General features: G+C 57.7%; 1 protein-coding gene across 3 annotated transcripts in view; it reads right to left on the bottom strand.

Annotated features, from left to right (window-relative positions):
• The window catches only part of SHISAL1 (shisa like 1), a 139,987-nt gene that overhangs the window by 67,369 nt on the left and 55,090 nt on the right, over positions 1 to 17,528 (bottom strand). Inside the window, exon 1 of one of the 3 annotated variants that reach the window (XM_043881950.1) lies at positions 10,567 to 10,713. The exons of 1 other annotated variant lie outside the window; for it this stretch is intronic. The gene's annotated coding sequence lies outside the window, so the exon portion shown is untranslated. Of the gene's footprint in view, positions 1 to 9,774; positions 9,907 to 10,566; positions 10,714 to 17,528 lie in introns of those variants that run through there. One more of the 3 variants, XM_043881951.1, reaches the window with a different exon arrangement.

Below are 17,528 nucleotides of genomic sequence, written 5' to 3'. Positions count from 1 at the left end.
TGAAGGACTGTCATGATTCCCGTTAACAATGGCAGTGGGGCAAACAGGTGTCATCGAGTGTGCCTACAGGATCGACTGGTCAGGACTGTGGGGGTGGGGAGACTGGGCCAGAGCATATCCTGACTCCATGCTGTGATGGATTGATTAGCCATGTCTGCCCTGGGTGCAGCAGTGGCCGGTGTTGGTACTCAAGCCACATATCTGCCATCCCGAGTCTATACAGTAAAGTCCAAACTCCTTAACTAGCCAGTGTCCTTGGAGACCAAGCCACTGCCAACTTCTATGGCCTTGCCTCGACAACTTTCCAAAAATACCACGGGACAGCCACGCTGTCCAGACGTTTCCCAAACTTCTTCCTCTGAGCTCCGTATGCACTGTTGCCTCTTCCTCAAGATCCCCCGACCCCTTGCTCAGCCGCCTGGCCAGCTCATCCTCCATTTCCTTGGGTGCCACCTCCTCTGGTGAGGCCTCCTTGATGTTTGGCCCTTTTCCCCCAGGCAGAGTCGCTACCCTGCCCTCTGGTCTCACTCCCATCAGGGCAGTCCCTTATGCGGGACTTGGACGCAGGCAGAACAGTCTTTCTGGGAACCCGGAGTCCCAGCAGGATGAGCCCCGAGTGCAGGTTTGGGAGTGAATAGTCACACGACACATCCGGGTAAATGCTTGCCCGCTCCTGGCTGACACCGGCCCTTCCAGAGGAGGACCCAGGGGCAGCAGAAACCAGGCTCCAGGCGTTAAGGACCCACTGGCCTCGAGCTCCAGGCCCAGATGGTGCTGACCCTGACCGGCTCCTGCCAGGTCCCATCCGTCCCCAAGGCCTCGCTCCCCCATGTCTCTCTCTGCCAAAGAGAAGGAATGCAAATAACAGTGACAAATGGGTGGGGCCTGTTGAGGCCTCCCTCCTGGAGCACTTTGCCTCCGTGACCCTCTTTCAGACACGCTGCAGGAGGGCCTGCTATGGACCCCGCTCTGCAGAGGAGGAAACTGAGGCAGAGAGGATGGAGGTGGTGGGGCAAGGCCGCCCAGATATAAGGGGGCACACAGGAGCGTGGTGACCCACACCTCCAGGCCAGCACCTCTCGTGACCACAGAGGGTACCCTGCCTTCTCTCCATCCCCCATGGGAAGATCTGAATCCTGGCTTCCCTACTTAGCAGCTGTGTGTCCCTGGGGAAGCCACAGCCCTTCTCTGAGCCTCAGGTGAGAATGGCGATCCATCCTTGTTTGGGTGTGTTACAAGAATTGAATCAGGTAGTATTTGCAAAGCACCCAGGACAGGGCTAGGCAAAGTTGGGGGACCTCCCAGCAGGTCAGGGCTCCAGGGCTCAGGGTCTTGGGCCCAGCACCCCATCCATGGGGCCATTCTGTGGCCTCAGCAGGTTGGCGGTGCCCTCCCCCCTCACTCTTTTCCAGAACCCATGTCTGGTGCCCTCTTTGGAAGGAATCAGATGGTCCACAGGCTGGTGGTCCACACTGCCTACACCATGCCTCCCCCAGCTTCAGAACCTTCCTGCAACCTTTTGTCCACTGTATGGAGTCCAAATACCTCCTCTGACTTGCCATGCACCTTCACAAACCACACACTATGTTCAACGTGTGATCTTCGTGCATCACCACGCCCCCAAAGGAAACAGCATTCCCCCATGTTATGGAGGAGGAGACAGAGGTTCTGGGAAGCAGCAGGACTTCCCTGCCATAAAGAGGAGGAAGCCACAGTCTGAACACAGCTCTGTCCAGCTCCCAAACCAAACTGTCAGGGACGCCAAGCAACCTGGGTCTTCAGATTTGGCCCCTCACCCCCGGTTCCTGGAAGGTGGACAAATGTTCATGCAGAGAAGAGAGATCATATCCGGCTATAAAACTCATTCTATCCCATTGCTCATAGCCCTCAAAGAGAAGACTCTGCCCTAGTCCTTGGGCCCCTTCCCAAGCTTCCCCGTTCTTAGGCTTTCAGTGTTTCCTGACAGCCATCATTCACTCATTCATTCATTCATTTACCCACTCATCCATCCACCTGTCCATCCATCCACCCACTGATCCATCTATCCATCCATCTACCCATTCATTCATCCCTCCATCCATCCCTCCACCCATCCATCCATCTACCCATCGATCCATCTATCCACCCATCCATCTATCCATTCATCTATCCATCCACCCATTCATTCATCCATCCACCTTTTCTGGTGGCTCAGATGGGAAAGAATCTGCCGGCAATGCTGGAGACTAGGGTTTGATCTCTGGGTTGGGAAGATCCCCTGGAGAAGGAAATGCCTACCCACTCCAGTATTCTTGCCTGGAGAATTCCATCAACAGAGGCTACAGTCCATAGGGCTGCAAAGAGTGTGACACAACTGAGCGACTAACAGACACACCCATCCAGAAGTACATCCCTTTGTTCACAGACCCACCCAGAGCACACCTGAGCTAGGAGCTGGCTACACAGCTACATCAGGAATAAGCTGGTCTCCACCCTTCACGGACAGAGAGAAAGTCCACTGCTTCTGTGCTCTCTGGGTGTTCCTGTTATTAAACGTAGTGGTGGTGACAATGATAACAGCATTATTTACTCAGTACTTATTATGTGCTCGGCTCTGTACCGGACATGTTCCTTGAATCAACTCTTTTCATTCTTTGCCAGAACTCTGCTAGGTGAGTGCTTCTCCGCTTTTAGAGCAAGAAACGGAAGCTCGGAGAGGTTTTATAACTTGCCTAAGGTCACATAGCTATTAGGGGTTGAAACTGGGATTCAAATCTTGACGGCCCCTTCCAGAGCTTGGGGATAATAAATAATAGTTATCACTGTAATTGATCCAGGAGCCTGGAATGTCACAGTCCTCACCTTGAATCCTCAAAACCACCCTTGTAAGGTATTATTAGGACTATCCTCAACATTATCAAGCTTATTTTTAAAATGAGGACACTGAGGCTCAGAGGGGGGAATAAGCAGTCCGGCATTGGCTGCAGGTAGGGGATGTGAACCCAGGCAGCTGAGCCCCAGTGTTGGCTATCTCGTCGCCCTGCTCTGCGGTTGCCATGGCACCGGGCAGGCACCAGCGCAGTCTAAGGGGCCACTAGATTCACTTCTTCACTTAACAACCACAGTCTTGGCATGCTCTGCTCTGGGGGTTCCTGGATGATCAGGTTTGGGTCCCTCCCAGCTGCTTCATCGAAAGACTGGAGCAGTGCTCACAGAGTAACAGGTAATAAAGTGAGATTACAGAGAGCTGGCGTGTCTTTGAATACACAGATGCGCAAAGCTGCAAATCTATCTTATCTGATTCACGCAACAACCCATTTCACAGATGAGGAAACTGAGGCTCAGAAGTTATATAACCTGCCCAGGGTCATAGAGTTAGGAACAAGCAGAGGGGAGACTGGTCCACGGTGGCGCCCCAAGTGCAGCCTCGGTGATCCAGACTGCTCCCCTGGGATTGGAGCCAGGAGCTTCCCTGCAGCTCTGCCTGTCACCCTGACAATGGGCCTCAGCTCAGAGGCCCTGCTTACCCTCCAAAGGCCTCAAGGTCTCAGGGATCAGATTCCGAGCAGTGACAGCCAGATGATGCCGAGTTCCCCATCTGTTCCCAGAAAAATCTAAACAACAGGGCCCTTTAGAGGCAAGCCCATGGGAGGGTGTGTTGGGCTCCTCCTGAGCTGAAGGCTGAACTCCACTGACTGGGCCTCTTTGGCCAGGCCTCTGGGGCTCAGTGATGATCCCAGGCTTTCCACAAACAGGCAGGGAGAGGCTCCATCTTCCCATTTTCTGGATGTGCAGACTGAGGCTCAGAGCCCCTAGGTCTGGCATGGACATCCTGGGACTCCTGCCCTAAAGCCAAGCCTGGGCTGTAGCCAAGAAGGAGGAGCAGATGGATCTTGTAGACTTTGGTATTAGTAATTCTGTTATTCTTTGACTTACTGTTTATAATTTCCATTTAGCAGGTTACGATATGTTCTGCTGGCCCCATAGAGCCCATCTAACCCAGAACCTCAGGTTTCAGAGCTCAGACTGGGTTCCCGGCCATTGCTTCTCCTCTCTGGCCTCTGTTCTCCTTAGGGAAAAGGAACCTAGGAAGTTGGCCCTGGGGTTGTCTGAGGGTGCTGGAATATAATGGACAATAAAGGGCTTTGTAATAAAGGAATCTGCAAACATTAAAATCCAATGATCCAAAGATGTCTGAGACCCATTCTAAGACTCTCTTCAGGCGCTCCTCTGCCTCCTGAATGCCCTCTGCCCCCTTGTGCTGGCACACTCCAATCCACCCTTTAAGACCCAAGCCAAAAGTTGCCGCCACCAGGAAGCCCTCCCTGACCCCTCAGGTATAGTGGGGCCTCATAGGTGTCTGTTGTTTTTTTTTTTTAATTTCTGCTCTTCTGCCTCCAACAGACACACCACAAAACCCAGCAGGGCAGGGTCCTGTTTTAACCATCTCTTGTCCCCCGGGTCTGGGACTGTGTCTGGCACAGGGTAGGTGTCCTGGAAAGGTGGAATGAGCCAGAGCTTAAATGCATATTCTGTTAGTCTATAAACCCAGCTGTGCGTGGACGGTTCTCCTGACAAAGACGAGGAGCCTGAAGGGAAAGCAAATCACCATCATTTCAGGAACCCGCTCAGGGAGCCGTGGAAGAAATTCTTGAGCTGGATTATGGAAGGAATTTGCCTTTATTTTTAATTTGTGCCGATATCTAAGAAAGCGGCACTTTCTTTTCAACCCATCATGCGCTGGGGAGCTTCCAATCTGGCACAGGAGACAAACTTTCCCAATTTCCCGATGCAAATCTCGCAGCCTCGGCAAAGCGGCCGTCTCCGCCCTCCGCCGGGCATTTCTCAGATGCTTGCCAGCAAGGAATAATCAGATTATGTAGCTGGGTTTTAAAAGATCACGGTTTGTCTCATTTTCCAGGGAAGTGTGAACCAAAAAAAAAAAAAAAAAGATTCTTTTCTTCCTCCCAGGGCTCTGTTAAAAGCTTCCAGAACTTACTTAATTCAGTGTTAAATGGGTGTAATTTGGGAAACTCATGCATTATTTCTTAATTTCTTGAAGGCGAGTTTGCACTCATCTGCTGGGGTAGGTGTGCATGTGGACAGATGGGCAGTGATGGGAGTGTGTGCCCCAGACTGGTGAGGAAAGGGGGCAGCCGGCCCACAACATGCCAAGGGAACGCTCCATTCATGGCTGGTGGCTGGAAACGTGGAACGGGAGGCGTTTGCATTTCATCTCACGGCTTCTGCTTCTCCGCCTGCATGGCCAGGGAGGGTGAGATTCTGAAGCCTTTCCCTGACAGGAGAGCCTCAGGGTTTGGGGGGCAAATTTTACATCTGCACCCCCCTCTCCCACGCCAGGCAGAGGCCTCAGATGCCCCTGAACGATGCCAACAGGGCCGGCATCATATCGTGAACATCCTTGACCTTCCAGGATGCCCAATTCCCTGTGACCTTGAGCACGCCGCCAGTCCGCCCTGGGCCCCAGGGTCCCCACTTACATGGGTAAGTGGACAAGCTTCGAGCTCCCTATCAGGCCCTAAAGCAGCAGCTCCTTAGGGCTTCCTGACATCACAGTACAACACACGGGCCTCGGAGATGCTGGGGTCCCTGACTTTATCTGCCCCTCCCCCAGCTGTAGGATGCAGAGGGTAGGGACTCCCAGGCCCCAGCCTCTGCCCGTGACTTTCCCCACCGCAACCTCATGAAACCCGTTAGGCAGGTGCTAGGTCACTGCACTGTTGAACAAGAAAACCCAGGCTCAGACCGCAAGAGCTGTGCCAGTGAGTGGTCACATCAGGACGTCCAGAGAAGACCCTCTGGAAAACGTTCAACCTGCTCGCAGCTAAGGGGGAAAGGAAAGAGTGGCTCGTCACATGTGGGCCAGGCTGGGGTACGGTGGGGTGCACCGGCAGGTCCAAGGGCGCTGGGACAGCCATGCTCTCAGCTCAGAGAGGTATTTGTTCATACAGTCAGTGGTCAAGCAGATCCTGCGCCCCGGGTCACATCTCGGGGCAGGTTTGAGGGGGCTTGGCTGCTTCTTTACCTTCCTAGGGAGTCAGACACTGCAGAAGGTGGTCAAGGAATGTGTGTGCTGGAGGGAAGAGGGAAGGGAGGGAGAAAAAAGGGGGAGAAGGAGGAAGGAGGGGGTGAGGCCTCTCCCCTGCCAGCAAGCCCTGTGCAGGGTGAGGCTGACACCAACAGAGTGGGTAGCACCTGGCATCCCCCCAGGAGACTGTGGCCAGGGTGGGCAGGGCCTCTGGTCACCCTCCCCACTTTCACTGGCTCCAGATAGTCAGGACCCCACCTGCCAGGAGAGTGTTTAGGAACCAAGGACCCACAGTGCTCAGGAGTTGACTACTGCTTCAGCAACTTGTAGAAAGAGTGGCTGGGCTGGGGAAAAACCACTCTGGGAGAGCTGGAGGTGGGCTCTGAGCTCATCCTAAGATTGATGTGAATCTGTTGTGTGACTCAGCTGGAGAGAAGCTGAAGCAAGAGGTTGCATTAATAGAGGTAGAACATCCCCAAGGAGGGAGGTGATCGTTTTCCTCTGAGCCTAAGACGGGCCACACTCTGGATCAGTCCAGAAGAGAGTGAGCAGGACTATGACTAGGAGGATATGAGACTCAGCAAAGTGTCTGAAGAAGCACCAGGGTCACCGTCGGGCACAGGCTGAGCTCCAGGTGGTAGAGCGTAGTGGTCAGGAGCGTGAGAGTAGCTGGGTTACTTTTAACCTCCCTGAGCCCGTTTTTCTCAGCAGTACAACTGAACTAACAATGGCTTGCTCACAGGGTTGGTGTGCAGAATTAAATGGGCTCAGTTCCTGCCCCGCACAGGGCCTAGCACACAGTGGGCCTCTGAGCTTTCACGGTCAAGGGCAATCCCATTGCAGTTCAGGCAAATCCTTACACTCGTGACAGTGAAGTCGTCTGTCACAGATGCGGGCAGTTGGAGCTGCCAGATCTGGTGGCCACTTGCTACTTTCCCCTCCCAGCAGCAGCCAAGGGCCAGGACGGAAGCGGTCCTCTCCCACCACGCTGGCCAGAATAGGAGAGAGGCTGGCAAGGTGGGGGTGGATTGTCCTAGAGAGCTGGAAAGCAGACTCTCCTTGTTCTTCCAAACCTCCCTCTGCCCACCCCAATCACAGGCTCCACCCACAGGCTGTGGACCAGTCCATGAACCTGACCATCCCTCCCTCCTCCTTGCGCCAGTCCGGCTATCTAACCCACACCCAGGATGGGCGGCGGCGGTGGTGACCTGCTCTCCCGTCCTAGCCCTGCTCCGACTGCACCATCTCCCCCGCGCCCTAGTCCTGCAGCCCCCTCCCCACCCCCCACCAAGCCCCACCCCCGAGCCCTGCCCGCCTGTCCACAGGATGCCCCCTTCCCTGCTGTGTGCCCATATCTGTGCCCCTGGAGGGGCTCTGCCAGGAAAACACCACTGCTCCTCTCTTCTGGCTGATTCGTGCCTGCCTGCCTTCCAGACCAGGCTCCCCCAGCCCTGAAGCCACTGCAGGGTCTCTGAGCAGATTCTCCCCACTTGCATCCCCCTACTCAGTCTCCCCTCCCCACTGGCTTGTCGGGGACTGGCTTCCCTAAGAGCTGCCAAGGGCAGAACTGCTGCCCTCCAGCAGCAGACGTGGGGGCTCACGGAGTTTGGCTGAAGAAGAGGAGAGACAGAAGGAAGGAATACACAGTCAGAGGAATGGCTGGATGACATCCTCAGCTTCCTTGGGACCTTGCTCTCTCTCTCACTCACAAAGGTCTGAGCAGTGCTGGCCCTGCCCCCACTCAGCCTGTCCAGTCCAGCTGCCCCCGATAAGCTCCAGGCTGGTGGCCTGGGAGAGGCGGGGTGGGACACACACATGTACACACACACACACCCCACATGGCTCAGAGCCAATCTCCCCTCTTCCAGCTTCCCCCACCAGTCCAACACCTCCCAGGGGCCCGAGACGGAGTGGAGAATTCAGTGTGATGGTGACAGAAAAGAAACGCAGGAACCCCTCCCTGGGGCTTTCAGCTCGAGCCTCGAAGGGTGGGGGTTGCCTGGCCACAGCGAACTTCCCAGCCACCTCCTGCCCCACACTCAGCCAGCCTGGACAGGCACAGACCACAGCCTCTCTGGGGGAGACGGATTCGTGCTCAGGGACGTGTTCCGCCCTGAGCGGACACCGGTCTAGGGGGTGGTGGGGGACAGATCCCAATCCCGGGCAACACTGACCAGCACAGCTATGGTCCTGGCTGACCCCAAGGACCGGGGCTGGGTTGCCGGCCACCTTCAGCCCACCTGGCAGGTGAGGGAACAGGGGGTGACGGAGGAGCTCCCTTTAGCCTGATCTGAACGCAACTTGCTGGCTCAACCGGATTTCCACAGCAGCCCAGAGTGAAATTCGCGGGACGCCGGTGACTATAAAGACACACTGGGGTCCAGGCCCTCATTTCACACTAGGAAATAGGCCCAGAGCAGGACAGGCACCTGCCCAGGGTCACACAGTCAGAACTCACAGAGCTTTCTCGGTGTGACCTCGCAGCAACCTTCAGAGGTGGGCATGGTGCCCGTGCTACTTTACAAGATGGGGAAACAAGGGCTCAGAGGGCTCAAGCGCCTCGCTCAAGGTCACACAGCTGTGGGGAGAGAGGGCTGGAGGCCGCTGGGGCAAAGCACTTTTCGCTCTTCCCATCCCGGCCTGGGCTTGCCTGGGCAGGAGCAGCAGTCACTAAGACAAGGGATCCGAGAGGTCAGGAGAGGCACGGGAGACAGAAGGCACGCTGGCAGATTATATAAGTCGCCTTCCCAGCCCCACTGCCCCAGGGGTGCCGCCGGAAACCCGCTCAGGGCACCAGACCCTGGAGGTCGGGGCCTGGCCCACCAGCCAGCATTGGCTCTCTCTAAAGAGATGACAGTTGGAGGCGCCAGGACACACTGGCTTTTCTTCCTCCTTTCTGGTTTCCTCTGGCTGAGTTAACAAATACTAACACTGATAATGATAATAATAATTAGAATAAATATAACCTGAAGACGCTCGGGGTCTCGTTGCCATGGCAACCGTTGGCGCTAAGGCGTTTCGGAGGCCGCCGCCAGGCCACCCGGCCCCCGGGCGCGGAATCAATATTGATTCGGCCCCAGGAGGCGGCAGCGGCTCCACTGGGACCACGCGGCGGGTGGCGAGCGAGGGACACGCACTTGGAGAGGCCTTCGTGACTGCCCACGCCGCCCAGCCGGGACCCTCGGAACCGGTCGGGTCCCCAACCTGGCTCCGGAACCCTGCCCGGCGCGCACGGGGCTCCGGGTTCGCCCCGTTCCCGTACTGGTCCTCGGACGCCGGTCCCCGCCTCGGACGCGAAAGCCGGTCCCAGCGGCCGCGTCCCTGCACGGTGCGCCGGGACAGCTCCTCGGACCCGGCCCAGGTCCTCTCCAAGGTTCAGCGACCCCGACCTTGGAGAGCCCTGGCGCGGACCCCAATGCCGAGGCGCCGGCTCCCCGACGCGGCTCCCGCCCCCAGACTCTTCCCCGGGCGTCCCCGGCCCCTTTCCACAGCATCCCGGACCCCACGATGCTCCGAACTTGCCTCTCCCAGGGCGCCCACCTCTCCCCGCCCGCCTCGGGCGCCCGCACCCCCTTCTCGCCGAGCCAGGGAGCCGACGATCCGCGCCCCCCGCCCCAACTCGCCGGGACCCTCCTCCTCCAGGAGCTCCGCCCCAACCCCTCTCCCCAGCTGCGCTCGGACCCCCGGCCCGGCGCGCCCCTCCCCCGCGCGGCCCCAGCCCGGCCCGCCCCCGGGGCGCCGCTCACCTCCTGCCCGCCGCCCGCTCGCTGTTCGCTGCGCCGCGGGGAGTCGGCGCCCGCGGGGCTGAGCCGCCTGCCGGGGCGCGGGGCCGCCCACGCCCCCGCGGTGGCCCCGCCGCCGCCGCAACAGTTGTCCCGGCTCCGGGGGGCTCCGGGGCCAGCGCCCGGAAGGCGGCCGCTCTTACGTGCGCGGGGCGCGGGCGCGGGCTCGGGCTGGGGCTCGGCTCGCGGACCGGCCGCCGGCCGCATGCCCCGCCGGCCGCCCCGCCGCGCGCCCGCCCGCCCGCCGGCTACTGGGCGGCCCGTGCCGCCCGCCCGCCCGCCGGCCCGGAGCCCCGCGCCGCGCCCGCCGCCGCCGCCGCCGCGCTCATGCTCGCCGGCCCTGCGCTCGCCGCCGCCGCCGCCGCCGCCGCCGTGCCCACTTCACTCTTTGCCGCTCGCCGCTCGCCCTCTGCTGCCCCCTCTCCCGGCTCGCGGCGCCCCGCGCTCCCTCCCTAGCGCCCGCGGCTCCCTTCTCTCTCTCCCCCCACCCCGCCCCTGTTTTTCCTTTCGCAATCTCTCTTCCTCCCCTCGCTCGCCCTCTCCCCGTTCGCGTGTCTCTGCGTCTTTTCCCTCCGGCGACCTCCTCTTTCGTTTGTGCTTCCCCCTTTCTCACTGTTTCCTCCCCGCCTCCCCTCTTCCTTCCTTTCTGCTGTCCCCTTACCGCTCTCCTCCCTCTTTCTTCCCTTCTGTTCCTTTCCTTTCTTCCTTCCTCCTCTCGGCACCCCTTCTCCGTCTCCCCAGCCCCGCCACACTCACCTGCCTCCTTCCTGGCCGCTCCCCAGCCCTCGGGCCGGCGCAGCTGTAGTAGGGGCGCGGGCGGGGGGCACGCCAGCCCCGCTCGGCCACCTGGCTGCAGGCCGGGCGGCCCCTCCAGCCTCCCCTGCTCCGGCGGCCGGCCGCTGGAGGGCCCCACCTGCCGCGCGCCTCCCGCTGCGGGTGCTGAGCCAGACATCCTTTCCAGGCGGCCCCTCCTCCGGAGGCGCTCAGGGCCGGGGTCAGGCTGAGGTGGCCCCTGGTAGGGTCAGACTTGGGCCCGAGACTCCTTCTCCGCAGACCAGATCTGGCCAGTTTCCAATGAGAAAACCCCGACTTCCTTGGGCCTCTGTGAGGACAGAGTGGGCTCCCCGCCCCTGTTCCAAATCCCCCTTCTCTCCACTTCTCCTCCCCAGCAGCCACCCCATCCCCCGTTTCACCCCTCACCTGCAGAACCTCCCCAGGCCAGACCGAGCCAACCTCGCCAAGCCTCAGTTTCCCCACCTGTCGGCGGCCCAGTGACCTCTGGGGGGTAAAGATGGTCGCGTAGGGGACATTGCAGCCTCTTCAAGGGCCCGGCAGAGGGAATGGCAGTGAGGATGGCTCCTGATCGGTGGGTCAGGAAGGGAGAATGGCTGTGAGTGCCCCGGGAGGCAGGTGGACCTCAGCCCTGCAAACCCCACGTCCGCGGCGTCACTGGCTCTGGCTGCATTTTTACAGACATTGATTGCACCTCTCCAGAAACCAGGCTGAGCCTGCCACACACCTTATTTGACTTATTCCTCACCAGAGTGCTGGGTCTTGGCTTCCTCATTTTACAAGCGAGGCAGTTGAGGCTCAGAGAGGTTAGGGCAACTGCCCTGAGCCACACAGCAGCAAAAGGACAGGACCAGGGTTCCAGCCTAGATTCCCCACCACCACCACCCACCCCTGACTTCCAAGCCCAGATTCCACACCTTTGACAGCTTCCTTTCCTAAGCAGGCCACAGCATCATCTCCTTCACGAAACGTTTTAAAGATTAGATGAGGTGGGATATTTGACGCACTTTGCCCAGCTTCTGTAAACCCTCCCAAGGAGGAGGACCATGATTATCCCATGGGATGATGGAGACCAAGGAGCAAAGAGGTTACAGAACAGGCTGAGGGCCCAGTGCTGGACTGGAGGTGGGGGGACTTAGGTTGAGAGGTGACTGTTCCCTGTGCTGGGCTGGGCTGCCCTCCGTGTGCGTCCAGGGCCCTGCACCTTCCTTTCCCTACAGTCAGGCTCCCTAACAAAACCACTTCACGTCCCTGAGCCTCAGTTTCCTCACCAACGAAATGGGAATCATTCTACCCCTGCAAAGAGTCATCATGGGGATTAAATGAGAGGCTGCATCAAATAGGAGACAGTCCTGTTGATTATCCTAAATAAGTGAGTGCCGTGATCCACATCAGTGGCCCTTCTGTCCTTCCAGAAAATGGCAGAGGGGACAGGAAAACGCGTGGGGTTTGGAACTGGTCAGGCTTGGAGTTGACTCAGCTTGACCATTTACCAACTGTGTGCCCACAGGCAAGGTCACTTCTCCCAACTCCTGGGCACTGGTTTCCTGAGGCTTTGATAGCTAATATCCATGAACCTGGTGGCTTAAAACAGCGTATCTTTATATTGTCTTACAGTTCTGGAGGCCGGAAATCCCCAAATCAGTGTCACTGGCTGAAGTGTGGGCTGCCCCGCCGGGAGGTTCTCGGGGAGAATCCTTCCACTTCCTGGTGGCTGCCGGCACCCTTGGCTTGTGGCCCTATCAAACCAAGCATCTTCCCGCCTGTCCCTGCCCCATCCCCATGTGGGTCTCCGTGTGGCTGCTCCTTTGTGTCAGAGCGCCCACCCCTGCTCCCCTGTGATTGCATTTAGGGCCCACAGATAATCCAGGATAAGCTCCCATCTCAAGATCCTGACCTTAATCGCATCTCTGAAGCCCCTTTCTTCCTGCCCTATATAAGGTAAGGTCCTCAGGTTCCGGAGATTCTTCGCAGGCTATCTTTGGGGGGTGGGGGGAGTATTTTCAGCCTCACACGCTGTGCATCCATGGAAGCCGGACAGGGCAGACTCCTGGGATCTCTGGAGGAATCGAGTGAGATCAGTAAGAATACTGGCCTATATGGACCCATTCAACAAATATTTGTGTATTTCCACTCTGGGCGGGGCTGGGGGAGACATGAAGGGGGCTGGGCTTTGCCGGCAATGACCCCCGACCCCGCTACCGGCATTTCTGAGCACCTACTGTGAGTGGAGTTGGGCGGGTGCTCCACTCCTCGCCTGCCTTTAATCCCGGCCCTATTTACTATTTCTCTGTCTTCGGGAGGCCTGCTCCCCCGCAAACGCTGCTCACCCGGGCGGGCGGCCTGGCGGATGACTCACGCTCCTCGCTCTCCACCGAGAGAGCAGCCTTTTCAAAGGGCTGGCTGGGGAGGGAGCTAAATTTAAAGCCAGGCTTCCCGAGAAGATCACCTGCCACGTCAAAATTGCTGCTGTTTAATTAGAAGTGGGGGGTGGGGGCGGCCGAGGTCCAGGCCCGGTGAGCCCCTCTGGGAAGGGGGGAGGGAGGCATGCGGAGTCTGAGCCCCTAGGGTGGGCGGGGGTGGGGGGAGGAGCCACGACCAGCCGTCAGAGTCTGCCGTCATCCCGCACCTCCCTAGGGAACAGCCCCCTGCAGTCCCAAGGACCCTGGAGTCCTTCCGCCTCCCTCCTCCTCAGCCTCTGACTCAAGATCTTAGGCTTCTAAGCCTCCACTTCTCAAATTCCAGACGTAAGGAACTGGGGCTCCCCCGACCAAGTCATCCGGCCAAGCTGGGGTCCGAACTGCGGGCCTGGCTTGGGGGCCACCTGGTCCCTCAAGGAAGTGCATGGAGGTGGTGGGCAAGGCGCTCAGCTCTTTGAGCCTGTTTCCTTCTCAATCCAAGGAGGCTGCAGTCCCCAGGCTGTGGTCTGCCTAACGCTGGAGGGCATGAACTACAGCCCGTTTCCCTGCGAGGAAAGGAGGCCCCAGGAGGAGCCTGCCCTTGGCCCGTCTCCTGCCGCCCCGCCCTGCTCCTTGGAGGCACCAGGGCTGTGTCCCTGCCGTCCTTATGCCCTTGCTGCTCACACTCTCCCAGCTGGCTCTGGGAGTCACGGGTGGTGGCAAAGTCCCAGCCTCCTTGTGGCTGCAGGGCGGGGTCGGTGGACGGCTGGGCATCCCAGGGATGAGGAGCACTGGTTCTGGAGCGGGGTGCTGAGCTGGGAGCCTCTGGAGGCCTGGGTTTGCTCTTCTGTAAGATGTTGTGAGTTTTGATTTTTCCAGACCAGGCACACAGTAGGTGCTCAGGATGTCTAAGCCACTGCCATTGTTGTTTAGTCGCTAAGTCGTGTCTGACTCTTTGTGACCCCATGGACTGCAGCACGCCAGGCTTCCCTGTCCTTCACTATCTCCTGGAGTTTGCTCAAACTCATGTCCATGGAGCTGGTGATGCCATTCAACCACCTCATCCTCTGTCGCCCAGTTCTCCTCCTGCCCTCATCTTTCCCAGTATCAGGGTCTTTTCCTAGACACCGCCATAACTGCCACGGCTGAATGTTCTTCTCGAGACTTGTGAGAACAGTCAGTCATCTGGTTCAGAGGCCTTCCTAAGGCCAGACACGCTGTACTGATGCCAAGTTGTGCCACGCGAGGGACTATAAACTTGCTGGGGCCTCCTCCCTGCCTCCCTCCCGGGCCACAGGGTGTGACACAGTTTCTCCTCTGGCCCCGGCAGGAGGTCTGGCAGAACCATTGACAGCCCTCCTAGCCAAGAGGAAACAGGGCTTTTGTTTGCTTTGAAAAGGTACTTGGCAGACCCAGTTCCAAGAGGGCCTCACCCTTCCCCAGGGTGTTACTCCGCTAAGGCCAAAGGGGATTTGCAGATGTAATTAATGTTATTAATCAGCTGATTAAGAAGATCAGGAGATAAGGAGATTGTCTGGTGCGCCTAAGCCAGTCACAGGAGCTCTTTAAAAGTAGGGCTCTTTAAAGAGTAGAGTTTTCTCTGCTGTCAGCATAAGAGGACGTCAAAGAGGGGGAGACCGTGAGACGCTGAGATGGAGGGGTCTCGGCAGGGAGGTGAGAGCAGCCCCCAGCCAACACCCAGGATGAAACGGGGGCCTCAGTCCTGCAATCGCCAGGAACTGCATGCTGCCAGCACCCTGAGGAGCCTGGAGTCTCTCCAGACCCTCCCCAAAGAGCTCAGCTGGGCTGAGGCCTCGATTTCCAGCTCTTGAGACCCTAAGCAGAGAACTCCCTGAGTCCACCCTCACTCTGCTCCCACGGAACTGTGAGATAATACAGGGGTGCAGTTTTAAGCTGCTAAATTTTTTTACACAACCACAGAGAAGCCAATTGACCCAGCAACCACTTGTGCCAAAATTCCTTAATTTCTAGGGCATAAAGATCTTTACCTTTTTGATTAACAGGTCAAGAGGTAAAGACTCCCACCCAAACCCTCGTGGCCCTCACCCCCACCCCACTCTTGGAGGTATCAGCTTGTGTGAATGAGACAGAATCCATCCGCGTGTCTGTCCAGGGTTCAGTTCTGCTGCAGCTGGCGGCTCTCGTGGCCTCGCTGTGTCTCACCAGCCTCTCAGACCCAATGTGCAAATGACGAGAATTAATGTGATGCAAATTGGTAAGTTGAGCCAAGCGCTGAACTGGAGGCCCAATTTCCACACAGCCCAGCACTTCCCATGGGCAGCCCCTGAATAATAATAACAACAATGATCATCAAGATAATTGGCGTATGCAGGATCTCTCAGTCCCATGTCCTCCACACTCATTTATACCTCAAAAAACCACAGGAGTGGGACAGGGAGCACCCTCATCTCGGAGAGGTAGGGAGGGGGCCCAGGGAGGTCATGTAATAGACCTGAGGTCACACAGCTCATGAGAGGCCGTCCTGGGACAGAAATCTGAGGTCTCCATCCCTTTCTACTGCCCTGCGGCCCCTTCTCAGAAGCCTCTGTCTAGGGGGTGGGGGTGGGGGCTTTGTTCTAAAGATTCAGTTCAGTTCAGTGCAGTCACTCAGACGTGTCCAACTCTTTTCGACCCCATGGACTGCAGCACACCAGGCCTCCCTGTCCATCACCAACTCCCGGAGTTTACTCAAACTCATGTCCGTTGAGTCAGTGATGCCATCCAACCATCTCATCCTCTGTCTTCCCCTTCTCCTCCTGCCCTCAGTCTCTCCCAGCATCAGGGTCTTTTCCAATGAGTCAGTTCTTCGCATCAGGTGGCCAAAGGATTGGAGTTTCAGCTTCAACATCAGTCCTTCCAGTGAATATTCAGGACTGATTTCCTTCAGGATGGACTGGTTGGATCTCCTTGCAGTCCAAGGGACTCTCAAGAGTCTTCTCCAACATCACAGTTCAAAACCATCAACTCTTTGGCACTCAGCTTTCTTTATAGTCCAGCTCTCACATCCGTACATGACCACTGGAAAAACCATAGCCTTGACTAGACAGACCTTTGTTGGCAAAGTAATGTCTCTGCTTTTTAATATGCTGGCTAGGTTGGTCATAACTTTTCTTCCAAGGAGCAAAGATTAGTCATTTTAAATCCCCCAGGGCGGGACAAGGCAGCTTAGACCATGACAGATTTTGTAGCATTAAAGCCCTGGGTGAGTCACCTAACCTCTCTGGAACGAGGATCTACCTTTTCTCCCACTTTCTGGGGGCTCTGTGGGCCCTGCTGTCACTCGGGTGGTCTCCTTGGATCCTCCTGACCACCCCACTACTTGCTTCTAGTCATCCCTTTTGACAGATAGGCCCAGGGAGGTTAAGAGGGTCACACAGCTAGGAAACAGCACAGCTGGGATCTGAGCCTGGGTCTTTCTCTGCCCTGTCCCTGCCTTGACTTCAATGCAAGGAGGAGCAGAGTAGAGGGCCCTGGGCTGGGAGCACATCCTGGCTCTGCTTCCCCAGGCCTCAGTTTCCCCACCTGCGCTGTTCTTGCTGCCGGCCAGGCTGCTCGGGCTCAGGGAGGGTGAGGCAGGTCAGCCCAGGGCTGGCTTATTGCACTTGGGCCCAGCTGTTGGAAGGCAGGTTGTCCGGGGTTTGACAGCTCAGGCACCGCGGCCAGGCTCAGAATTCCGAACTTCTTTGATTCTGCTGAGCGGCCTCTCCCGATGTTATAAATGATCTGGCCCCACCTCACAGAGGGACCTTTGTTATTGCAAAATCTCATGTTTCCACAGAGCCCAGGGAAAAGAAGGAGCCTTTGGTGCTGGGTTCCAGCATCTGTCTGCACTCTGTTCTGGTGAGGCTACCTGCCGTGGGGATGCTGGCCCCAGCTTGGCAGCAGAGCGGAGCCCATGGCCCTGGCCAGGTAGCCCCCGCCTGTCTGGCTGCCTGCCAGCCGTGGCCTGTTCACTGGTCAGCATCTGTGATGAATCAGAACCTCTGAACGGCTACTCGGGGGCTTGGTGGAGAGTAGGAAGGTTGGGGGCAGTGCCTTCAGCCACAGACTGGGACAGCCCACAGCCCCTGTCCAAGGGCTCCCCCAGCTGACCCTGGCTCTTTTGGAAGAGGGGAATGGAAAGGAGACTCCAGCTTTCAGAGCCTGGATTCATGTACCTTATGCCAGGCCTGGGGCTTTGCAAACATTTTCTCATGTGTCCCTCCAGCCCCCCCACAAAGCAAGGCACTATTATTTTTGCCTCATTTCAACTGAGGGTAGGATGGATCAGAGAGGTTAAGTACCTTGCCCAGGGTCACACAGCAGGTGAGTGGCAGCTGCTGCCTGCCCTGTGTTAGATTTCCAAGTTCAGAATGCTTTATACTATTTGCATTACTTTCTTGATCAGAGAAAATGTGGCCACATTTTGGTGTCCAGGAGATAGATGCCTTTGTCTCAGCCCTCCCAGACCCAGAGCATGTGAGGGGCCAGGCCCTCTGCAGTCAGCCTTGCTCACATATTGCTCTA

The sequence above is a fragment of the Cervus elaphus genome, chromosome 22 (genome assembly GCF_910594005.1).
Source record: "Cervus elaphus chromosome 22, mCerEla1.1, whole genome shotgun sequence".
In the NCBI taxonomy this organism is placed as follows: domain Eukaryota; kingdom Metazoa; phylum Chordata; class Mammalia; order Artiodactyla; family Cervidae; genus Cervus; species Cervus elaphus.
Note: the sequence above shows the minus strand (reverse complement) of the source record. Positions and strands in the feature narration are given on the sequence as shown.